Source organism: Coptis chinensis, chromosome 3 (assembly GCF_015680905.1).
Source record: "Coptis chinensis isolate HL-2020 chromosome 3, ASM1568090v1, whole genome shotgun sequence".
NCBI lineage: Eukaryota > Viridiplantae > Streptophyta > Magnoliopsida > Ranunculales > Ranunculaceae > Coptis > Coptis chinensis.
In genome coordinates this window covers 114,050,291-114,060,047 of record NC_141458.1, presented here as the reverse complement: position 1 = coordinate 114,060,047, position 9,757 = coordinate 114,050,291, and the positions used below count along the sequence as shown (strand labels likewise).

At 33.3% G+C, this 9,757-nt stretch overlaps 1 long non-coding RNA gene across 1 annotated transcript; it reads left to right on the top strand.

Annotated features, from left to right (window-relative positions):
- The first annotated feature begins 5,045 nt into the window (after positions 1-5,045).
- LOC147513195 (uncharacterized) lies at positions 5,046-7,949 on the top strand. Its single transcript, XR_015217355.1, has 3 exons — positions 5,046-5,377; positions 5,524-5,576; positions 7,651-7,949. It is a non-coding gene; the product is annotated as an uncharacterized LOC147513195 (long non-coding RNA).
- Positions 7,950-9,757: the final 1,808 nt, after the last annotated feature.

The following is a 9,757-nucleotide window of genomic DNA, read 5'->3' as shown; positions in this document are numbered from 1 at the left end:
ATATAAAGGATGCTCGTGTTGAAGTGGTATTGCTGCAAAAGTTCTTAAATCCATGGGGAATTAATCTAAAGGATGCTCGTGTTGAAGTGGAGAAAATTATTGGTAGAGGAAGTGGATTTGTTGAGATACCATCCATTCCTCGTGCAAAGTGTGTTTTAGAACTCTCATTGGATGAGGCTCGACAACTAGGTAATCCTTTTGTCTTCCCTTAATAGGCGAAAGATTGAAAACATTTGGTTGAGATAGAATACAATCATTCTAGGGCGACATTATTTTTGGCCTGGTTTAGTGACATGGATGATGTGGCAAGCTATTTCTGATTTTTTAACTTCTTTCCTACGTGACAAACAAATTAAAAAACCGAAAATAGTCCCCAATCCCTTTTTTTGTAATTGTACGTATTAGGTAACAATGACTCCCAACTCTCCTTCTCTCTTCCACTGGTGAACACTGAACAATACCAACTTTTTTTTTTTTTTTATGCAAAATCTAGCATACGCATGTTGTAGGTGTACTCTCACATCTGGGTCACTCATCGGGCAAGGGTGCGTGTATTGCTCCAAGATGTCTTGGAATCAAGGTCCCTCATGCATTGCGTGTACAGCAATGAAAAAAAAAAAAAAAAAAAAAAAAAAGGATGGTATCTTTATGTTCTGATTAGAGACAAAATCTCTTTTCAAGTGCAAAATTTGTAAAAACCCTTTTTCATTAATAAATTTTTGGAATCATCTTTTCTAGCAAATTCAGTTTTCAAATAATTTTTTTTTCTAATTTTATGCTCTTTAGTGATGAGGAATTTCAATTTCCAGGGTTTAAGGGTATAAAACAGTATTAGATGAGAAATTGAGAATAAGAAGGATAGTAGAGTAATTTTGTTTTCTTTGTTTGAGTAGTGAATTTGAGAGAGTAGAAAATTGCCAGACACGTCAGCCCATCACTAGACCGGGCCAAAATGACTGTCTCCATAGAATCATTCATTATAACACTAATCTGTTGAGGAAATAATGTCAGCTTGGATGACCTTTCAACTTACCATACATTAGGGGTGGGAATTTGGCCCTAACGACCCTAACCCGGCCCTGACCGACCCGACCCTAAGCCCTATAAAGTCCTCACAACTAAAGCCCTCACAGTGTTTAGGGCCGGGCCACCCCCTAAACTCTAAACTGGTATTTCTAGAGGCGGGGGCTAGGGCTAAGATTCTAAAACATAGGCCGACCCTAATTCAAATTTCATTAGCCCGACCCTAACCAAGCCCTAACCGCCCTGTTTCACACTTTCACTATAAATACACATACCATAATTGTCCAACTCTTTGTTAAATATTTTCAATTAAAATAATATTGTCCTTTTGTAATTTATCACTTACACCCAAGGGTACTTCCAATAACTTGTCTTATATAACAAAAACTTGTCAACTTAATGACCTATGTGAAGAACAATGAGCACTAGCCTAATAAAAATAAGACTTTATTCCTTTGATCATCAAGTCAAAGTCCATAACTTATTATTCTCAATTTCTTTTCTCACTTATTTCTTATAAATTATATTTTTATTCACATCCAAGCCAGTCTAAAACTAAAAGATTTCCTTCCACACCATTAAAGCAAAATCTGAGCGGACATTTGTAACATAGAAACCAAAACAACCTTTGTCAAAAAATGACATTTGTAATCTCAAACCTTTCTCCATCACTTGTTCAAAAGCCAATATTTTCATTTCCATATACAAAGCTTGAATCACTTTTAAATTAGAAGAAATATAATATTATATTTGTTTGAATCTATTATAGAAATAATTTATGATATTACAAATAGTTTAACAACTTCCATGACCCTTAACCAAAACTATTATGTTTCTTCTTTATATCTATTACTTCTTCCTTTTAAAATGATAATATAATTATTTGTCTATGTATTTCAATTTAAAATGTAATTTTAGTGAGGTTTGAGTCTGAGGAATAACAAATTCGAACTCTCGATGTCTTCCGGATTCATTAGATTGTGGATGTGCATTTTAAATTTTTGGACTTATACTGGGATTATTACTTAGATTGGTTGGACTTTGAGTTTGTAGATTATTGTACATTTTTTGTAATATAAATGAGTTTTAAAACCGATGTAGTAAAAAAGAAAATATATAGGCCCTACCAAAAGCCCGATACAAAACCGACCCTAAAAGCCTTTAAAGAGGGCTTAGGATAGGGTAAGGAATTCGAGTTTAGACTTGTGACCGGCGGACCGACCTATCTTGACTTTAGGGGGTAGGGCCGATCCTACCTAATATTTGAAAGGCTTTAAATGTTTAGGGCCTAAAGCCCGAATTCCCCCGATCACCCACCCCTACCATACATCAAGGCCCAAAATATCGATATCGATGAATATATCGGTGTACCCAAAACCGATATATATCGGATATATCGAGATATATCCATTTTTTGGTAACCCCCAAACTATTTAAAATATCGGAAATATCGGATATATATCGGAAATATATTGGAAATATCGGTTTATATTTTAAAATGGTCAAAAAGTCAACCGATATATATCGATTATATCGAAATATTGATTATATCGGGCGATATAAAGTTTCATATCGGAAATTCCGATATATATCGGAAAAAAGGGTTCTATATTCGGTGGATATATGTCGAAATATCGATATCGGTGTACCAAAATACCAATATATATCTACGATATTTTGGTCCATGCCATACATTAATTATGAATCTCCACTTGTCTAAATTTATTTCTTCCCCTGTATAAAGCTTATGAAATGGTATTATCTAGGAAACGTGGGGAAAATGAGTTTTCTATGTAGCAATGTTTACATCCTATGATATGACATATGCATGCAGACACAGTTGATTATGGCTAAATGTTTGGTCATAACCATATTGGGTCGAGCATTTGCTATTTTTCGGTCATAACTATATTGGGTTGAGCATTTGCTACTTGAACTCCTTCAGCGAGGGTGAAGATGTTGCGGCTTGTTAAGCTTTAACAACACTCGCCGCATAAGTAAGGTTTCATGTTTCACACTTTCACTATAAATACACATACCATAATTGTCCAACTCTTTGTTAAATATTTTCAATTAAAATAATATTGTCCTTTCAGTAATTTATCACTTACACCCAAAGTGTACTTCTAATAACTTGTCTTATATAACAAAAACTTGTCAACTTAATGTACCCATGAAGAACAATGAAAGCACTAAATTTAATAAAAATAAGACTTTATTCCTTTGATCATCAAGTCAAAGTCCATAACTTATTATTACCGATTTCTTTTCTCACTTATTTCTTATAAATTATATTTTTATTCACATCAAGCCAAGTCTAAAACTAAAGATTTCCTTCCACACCATTAAAAAACAAAATCTGAGCGGACATTTGTAAATATAGAAACCAAAAAACAACCTTTGTCAAAAAATGACATTTGTAATCTCAAACCTTTCTCCCATCACTTGTTCAAAAGCCAATATTTTCATTTCCATATACAAAGCTTGAATCACTTTTAAATTAGAAGAAATATAATATTATATTTGTTTGAATCTATTATAGAAATAATTTATGATATTACAAATAGTTTAACAACTTCCATGACCCTTAACCAAAATTATTATGTTTCTTCTTTATATCTATTACTTCTTCCTTTAAAATGATAATATAATTATTTGTCATGTATTTCAATTTAAAATGTAATTTTAGTGAGGTTTGAGTCTGAGGAATAACAAATTCGAACTCTCGATGTACTTGATTCATTAGATTGTGGATGTGCATTTTAAATTTTTGACTTATACGCGATTATTCTTAGATTGGTTGGACTTTGAGTTTGTAGATTATTATACATTTTGTAATATAAATGAGTTTTAAAACTCCATGTAGTAAAAAAAAAAATATATAGGCCCTACCTAAAGCCCTACCCTAAAACCCGCCCTAAAGCCTTTAAAGAGGGCTTAGGATAGGGGTAAGGGCTTGAGTTTAGACTTGTGACCCGGCCGACCTCTATCTTGACTTTTAGGGTAGGGCCGATCCGGCCCTAATATTTGAAAGGCTTTAAATGTTTAGGGCCGGGCTAGCCCGACCCGGCCCATTGCCCACCCCTACCATACATCAAGGCCCAAAATATCGATATCGATGAATATATCGGTGTACCCAAAAACCGATATATATCGGATATATCAGATATATCCATTTTTTTTGGTAACCAGTCCAAACTATTTAAAATATCGGAAATATCGGATATATATCGGAAATATATTGGAAATATCGGATTTATATTTTAAAATGGTCAAAAAGTCAACCGATATATATCGATTATATCGGAAATATTGATTATATCGGCGATATAAAGTTTCATATCGGAAATTCCGATATATATCGGAAAAAAGGGTTCTATATTCGGTGGATATATGTCGGAAATATCGATATCGGTGTACCAAAATACCAATATATATCGGCGATATTTTGGTCCATGCCATACATTAATTATGAATCTCCACTTGTCTAAATTTATTTCTTCCCTGTATAAAGCTTATGAGAAATGGTATTATCTAGGAAACGTGGGGAAAATGAGTTTTCTATGTAGCAATGTTTACATCCTATGATATGACATATGCATGCAGACCTGGTTGATTATGGCTAAATGTTTCAGGTCATAACCATATTGGGTCAGAGCATTTGCTATTTTTCAGGTCATAACTATATTGGGTCAGAGCATTTGCTACTTGAACTCCTTCGCGAGGGTGAAGATGTTGCAGCTTGTGCGCTTAACAACACTCGCACATAAGTAAGGTTTCATGTGTCCGTACTCTAATCCTCCCCCCCCCCAACTTTGACATTTCATAAGTTGGTCATGGAATGACAAATTGATTTGATCAGGTATGGTTGGTGAGAGCATTGAAGCGGTTGGTGCTGGAGTTGCGGGAGGTCCCCCCCCCCCAACTTTGACATTTCATAAGTTGGTTATGGAATGACAAATTGATTTGATCAGGTATGGTTGGTGAGAGCATTGAAGCGGTTGGTGCTTGAGTTGCGGGAGGTAGCAGTAGCAATAAGATGCCTACTCTTGAAGAGTGTGGTACCAACCTGACCAAATTGGTAGAAGAGATATATTTTCCATTTGTTGCTGTTGCTTCTAAGAACAGAAAGTCCGAGCTTTATTAGTGGGGAAAAAAATAAAATAAAATAAAATGCATGCTCTCCAATTTGCATTTGATGATCATCACTACTATTTGTGTAAGGTATTATCCAGGTTCTATATATACTTAAATCACATTTATTCATATCATGTTTTCACCGACCTTCATCTATTAGAAGGGTGCCAAATGTTGCATTCCCTTTGTAAGCTTGCTTGTTAAAGAGTCCATAGAGGTAAATTCCTTGAATGGATACATGCCAACCATTCTTAAATTTTTTTGATCCTAGCTTGAATGAATCACGTACTGTTTCTTTATTTTTTTTTTACTCACAACTATTTTTTTTTTCATAAGATGATCAAACTTTGCTTATTCTTGCAGTGGTTGTGCATGTTCTTAGGACGAGAATGCCAACACAAAGGAGAATGTTTTTGGTGAAGTTATAGAGATTTACATTTTTTTTCTTTTGTAATCTTTTCATTACAATACAATTTGGAATACAAAACAAGATGAAATAAGTTGGTTTGGAGGTTTTTATAATATATTTGTATTGATTAAATTTTGATTTTCAATTGGGAATGGATTATTTTTGGATCGTGTTTAGAATTAGTCTTGTGGTGGACCATAGTGTTTTGAATATGTGATGAAGTGAAATGTGATATGCATGATTTTATGAAGTTATTAGGTGATTTGGAATATTTAAATAACCAATAATATTTTTTTTTTTAAATTATTATATACCACGGTTTTGGAAAAACTGAGGCAAATATGGTGACTTTATACTACAGTTTTACAAAATATTTGTACTTTGTAACGGTCAGATACCACAGTTTTCGAAAACCTATTACTATAGTTTTAGATTAAACCGTGGTTAATAGGTACAACTTTATACCACGGTTGTTCTAGAAGTATTTACCACCCCAGTTGATACCATGATTTAGAAACACGGTAAAAGGCCTTTTACCACTCTAAAAAACAGTGGTATATGACCTTTTATGTAGCATTGGATGTTGCCTCTTCAAGCTCATGTCCACAACACCAACGGTTTTTAGATGAAGACCATGAATTCAAAACGAGAACAATTGGCCTTTAATTGCGCAGTATGTCTACCTCATTTGGGGAGGGTAAGGAGTAGGACTTGACTTACTCTCAAGGCACTAATAATTGAAGATGAATTATTAATTACTTTACCAGAAGTAGATGGTGTAGAGGACAGAATGAGAAAATGTTCATGGGTCATTCTAAGTAGATGAAATTTCAAATTTTATTTGAGCTGCTGAATTAATTGCAACTGTTTGAGAAGACCAAGTACAATAGGTTAGTCCCTTAACACATGCGCGCCAGCAATTATCCCACTATTTAGTCAATGTGATACTGATTTTATTAGTCGTACTTTTATATTCTTTTTGCGTTTTTTGTCACAGTTTGAATTTGTATTGCTAAGTCATTGATGGTATTAACACATTAATTTACCTGATATGTAAGACCGGTGAAACTATTAACCCATGATTCTAATTATCGGACGAGAAAATAGAAATTTAACATATTACAATATATTCATTATCAGTATGAGTTATAAAATTCATATGGAAATAGCCAAGATCCAAAGACATTTAAGTGAAGTTCCATCATCTAAAGTGATATCTCTTGCAGTCCGGTCTTCTTTTCTCTATTGAGTCGGGTTCTTAAGACATGACAGGAAATATAGGGTTTTCTTAACATACATCTCTCTTCCCTCCTATAAAGTTAGTTCGAGATCTAAACTTGACCTGAGAGAGATGATCGACTCACCCAGAGGGAAGAGAAAACTAGGCTCTTACACAATTAGTAGGGAACAAAGGAGCAATCTAATCTTACCTTTAGGACTGACCAATAACAACTTATTTTCTTACACAATCGGTTGTTGACTAAGATATATATGATGATAATAAGAGAGGAATGCATTCTTATATGTTTAGACAATGTGGCGGCGTTAAAAATATATAATTTTTTTTTAGTAAGATTACATATCAACATGATTCTATGAACTTTTTAATTTGTTATCTTATAAGGTTAAGTTTGAGGCAAGTACGTAGACTAACAAATCACTTGATAATATGGTTTTGAGTTATTTAGCATCAATATTCTTTAAGCATATATATATGATAACTCATAATCATGCCTAGATAGATGTTTTTTCTTCTTTAAAGGAAAAAATACTAATCCTTAACTTTGGAATCCATGATAGAAGATGACCTATATATATCACAATTAGTTCGGAAATATAGTATATGTTTTAAGTATTTCATCAATGGAAATCTATGGTTTAGAGCTCAACTTTCCATTGAATGGCAGTGAAGGCTTCATTATCACCATTATGTGGGTGCAGAGTATTATCAAGGAAATTAATTCTAGACCCTGAACTAATTATAAGGTTTTAGTATATTAAAATAAATGGTGTTACACTGTGTTTCTTGAAAGTAGCTTAGACTCCCATTCATTTACTCACTTTTCTTTTTGCAATTGCAGGAACACACCTTTATGACGATTTTTGGGTTTTGCATGTACTGCCACTGCACACTCCTACAGGTAGTGGCGGAGCCAGGGGGCCCCAGGGTACACCCTGGCGTACCCTCAGTTTGAACAAACCAAAAAACAAAAAAAGTAGGGATCACTTATTACAAAAGCGCAAGTGCTAAGAAGCAAACAAAAAAAGGGATGATGTGTGAATTATGTGAATTGTAATAAACGAAACAAAAGCCCTTGTGATGATGTACTAATGTGTGAATTCACTGAATTGTAATAAACGAAACAAAATCCCATGTGCTCATGTGCTAATGTGTGAATTGTGATGTACTTGATGTACAGACTAATATCTGTATACCAAAAAGGCAACAGTTCCACAAAAAACCGTACTGGTGCTTCTATTTATCTCATATTTATTCACCCATATATAAATCCAAAGAAATACTCTATCCAAAAAACTCCTCACATACTCTACTTCTCCTCTCCTCCATTCTCTATTACTCTATATTAAATTTTAAGTCTTCAACTCTTTTACCCAAACAAACAACTTTATATCTACCGGTTTTGTGGAGGTAACTAGGTAATCCTTATATTATTTAATTTTTTATCGTATTTTTGTACTGATTCCTAAACCATATTATTTAGACTTTTATATGTTTGTGCAATTATTATTTTATTTTGTGAACATCATTGGTGGTTTATTTTAATTCGTGCAATTTCAATTAAATTGATTGGTGGTTTATTTTAATTGTTTAAATAGCTATGCTAAAGTATTTGATCAAAGAAAAATCGTTGCCCGCTCAACCAACTAGTAACACAAATTATGTTGTTAGTGTTGAACTAGGATCCTCTTCAAAGCGAAGTCACCAAGAAACTGAGGATGGTGGTGTTGACCAATCTACGTCAAAGCGGGTTCAACATGAAAAACGTAAAGAACTTGATTTTATTTGAATTTACATTACTATTGTGTTGGATATTCTATCACTGTATTGATTTGCAACTTCAAGAGTTAAATGACCGGCTTAATGAAGCAAACACATAATTACTTTTTTGCATGGCATGTCTTGATCCTTGTGAGTCATTTGCTGCTTTCGATAAGCAAAAATTGATCCATTTTGCTCGACTTTATCCCGATGATTTTTCAGAGATAGATTAGATGGAATTATTAGCATATCAGCTTGATAATTATATCATTGATGTGCGTTCCGATACTAAGTTTGGTAAAGTAAATGGAATTAACGGCCTAGCCAAAAAAAATAGTTGAGACGAAGAAAGACATTGTGTACCCACTTGTGTATTTGTTGATTAAGTTGGCATTGATTTTACCTGTTGCTACTACTACTGTGGAGATAGAAGGCATTTTTTGCTATGAATATCATAAATAATCATCTGCGCAATCAGATGGCGGATGAATGGTTGAATGATTGTTTAATAACATATATTGAAAAAGAAGTTTTTGATATCATTGATACCGAGTTGATCTTGCAACGCTTTCAAAAGATGAAGATGGATGACAAAATTAAAAAAAAGGCCGCCGAGGACAACTATAAAGAAGTATTTGTTTAGATTTATATTGAAAAAAAAGTTTTTGATAGCATTGATACCGAGTTGATCTTGCAATGCTTCCAAAAGATGAATAGGGATGACAAAAAAGAAGACTGCCAAGGACAACTATGAAGAAGTATTTGTTTAGATTGAATTATTTTTTTCTTTTCTTATTTTTTTTATATTACATTTATTGTAATTATTTTATATTATTTTTTTATGTTCGAAATATATTTGTTTTGTGATCGGGTTTGAATTTTTAGTTAAAAAAAAAAAATTAGTGTATTTTTTTTTAATGCTTGGCTTCTGGGTGGCTCACCCTCACTTACATTCCTGGCTCCGCCAGTGCCTACAGGTACAAATTCATGTTTATCTATAATAACTCTTTTGACTTCGTCTTGCATAGCTTTGCCTATTTTTTTTAAAGGATGCACTTATACATATATACACACATGGTCTCTATATCATTAAAAAAATGATCTCAGACATGGTTATCTTGGTTATTAGAAATATATTCAAGTCCAACTAATGCATTTGATTCACATGTGCCAGATGTATGTACCAA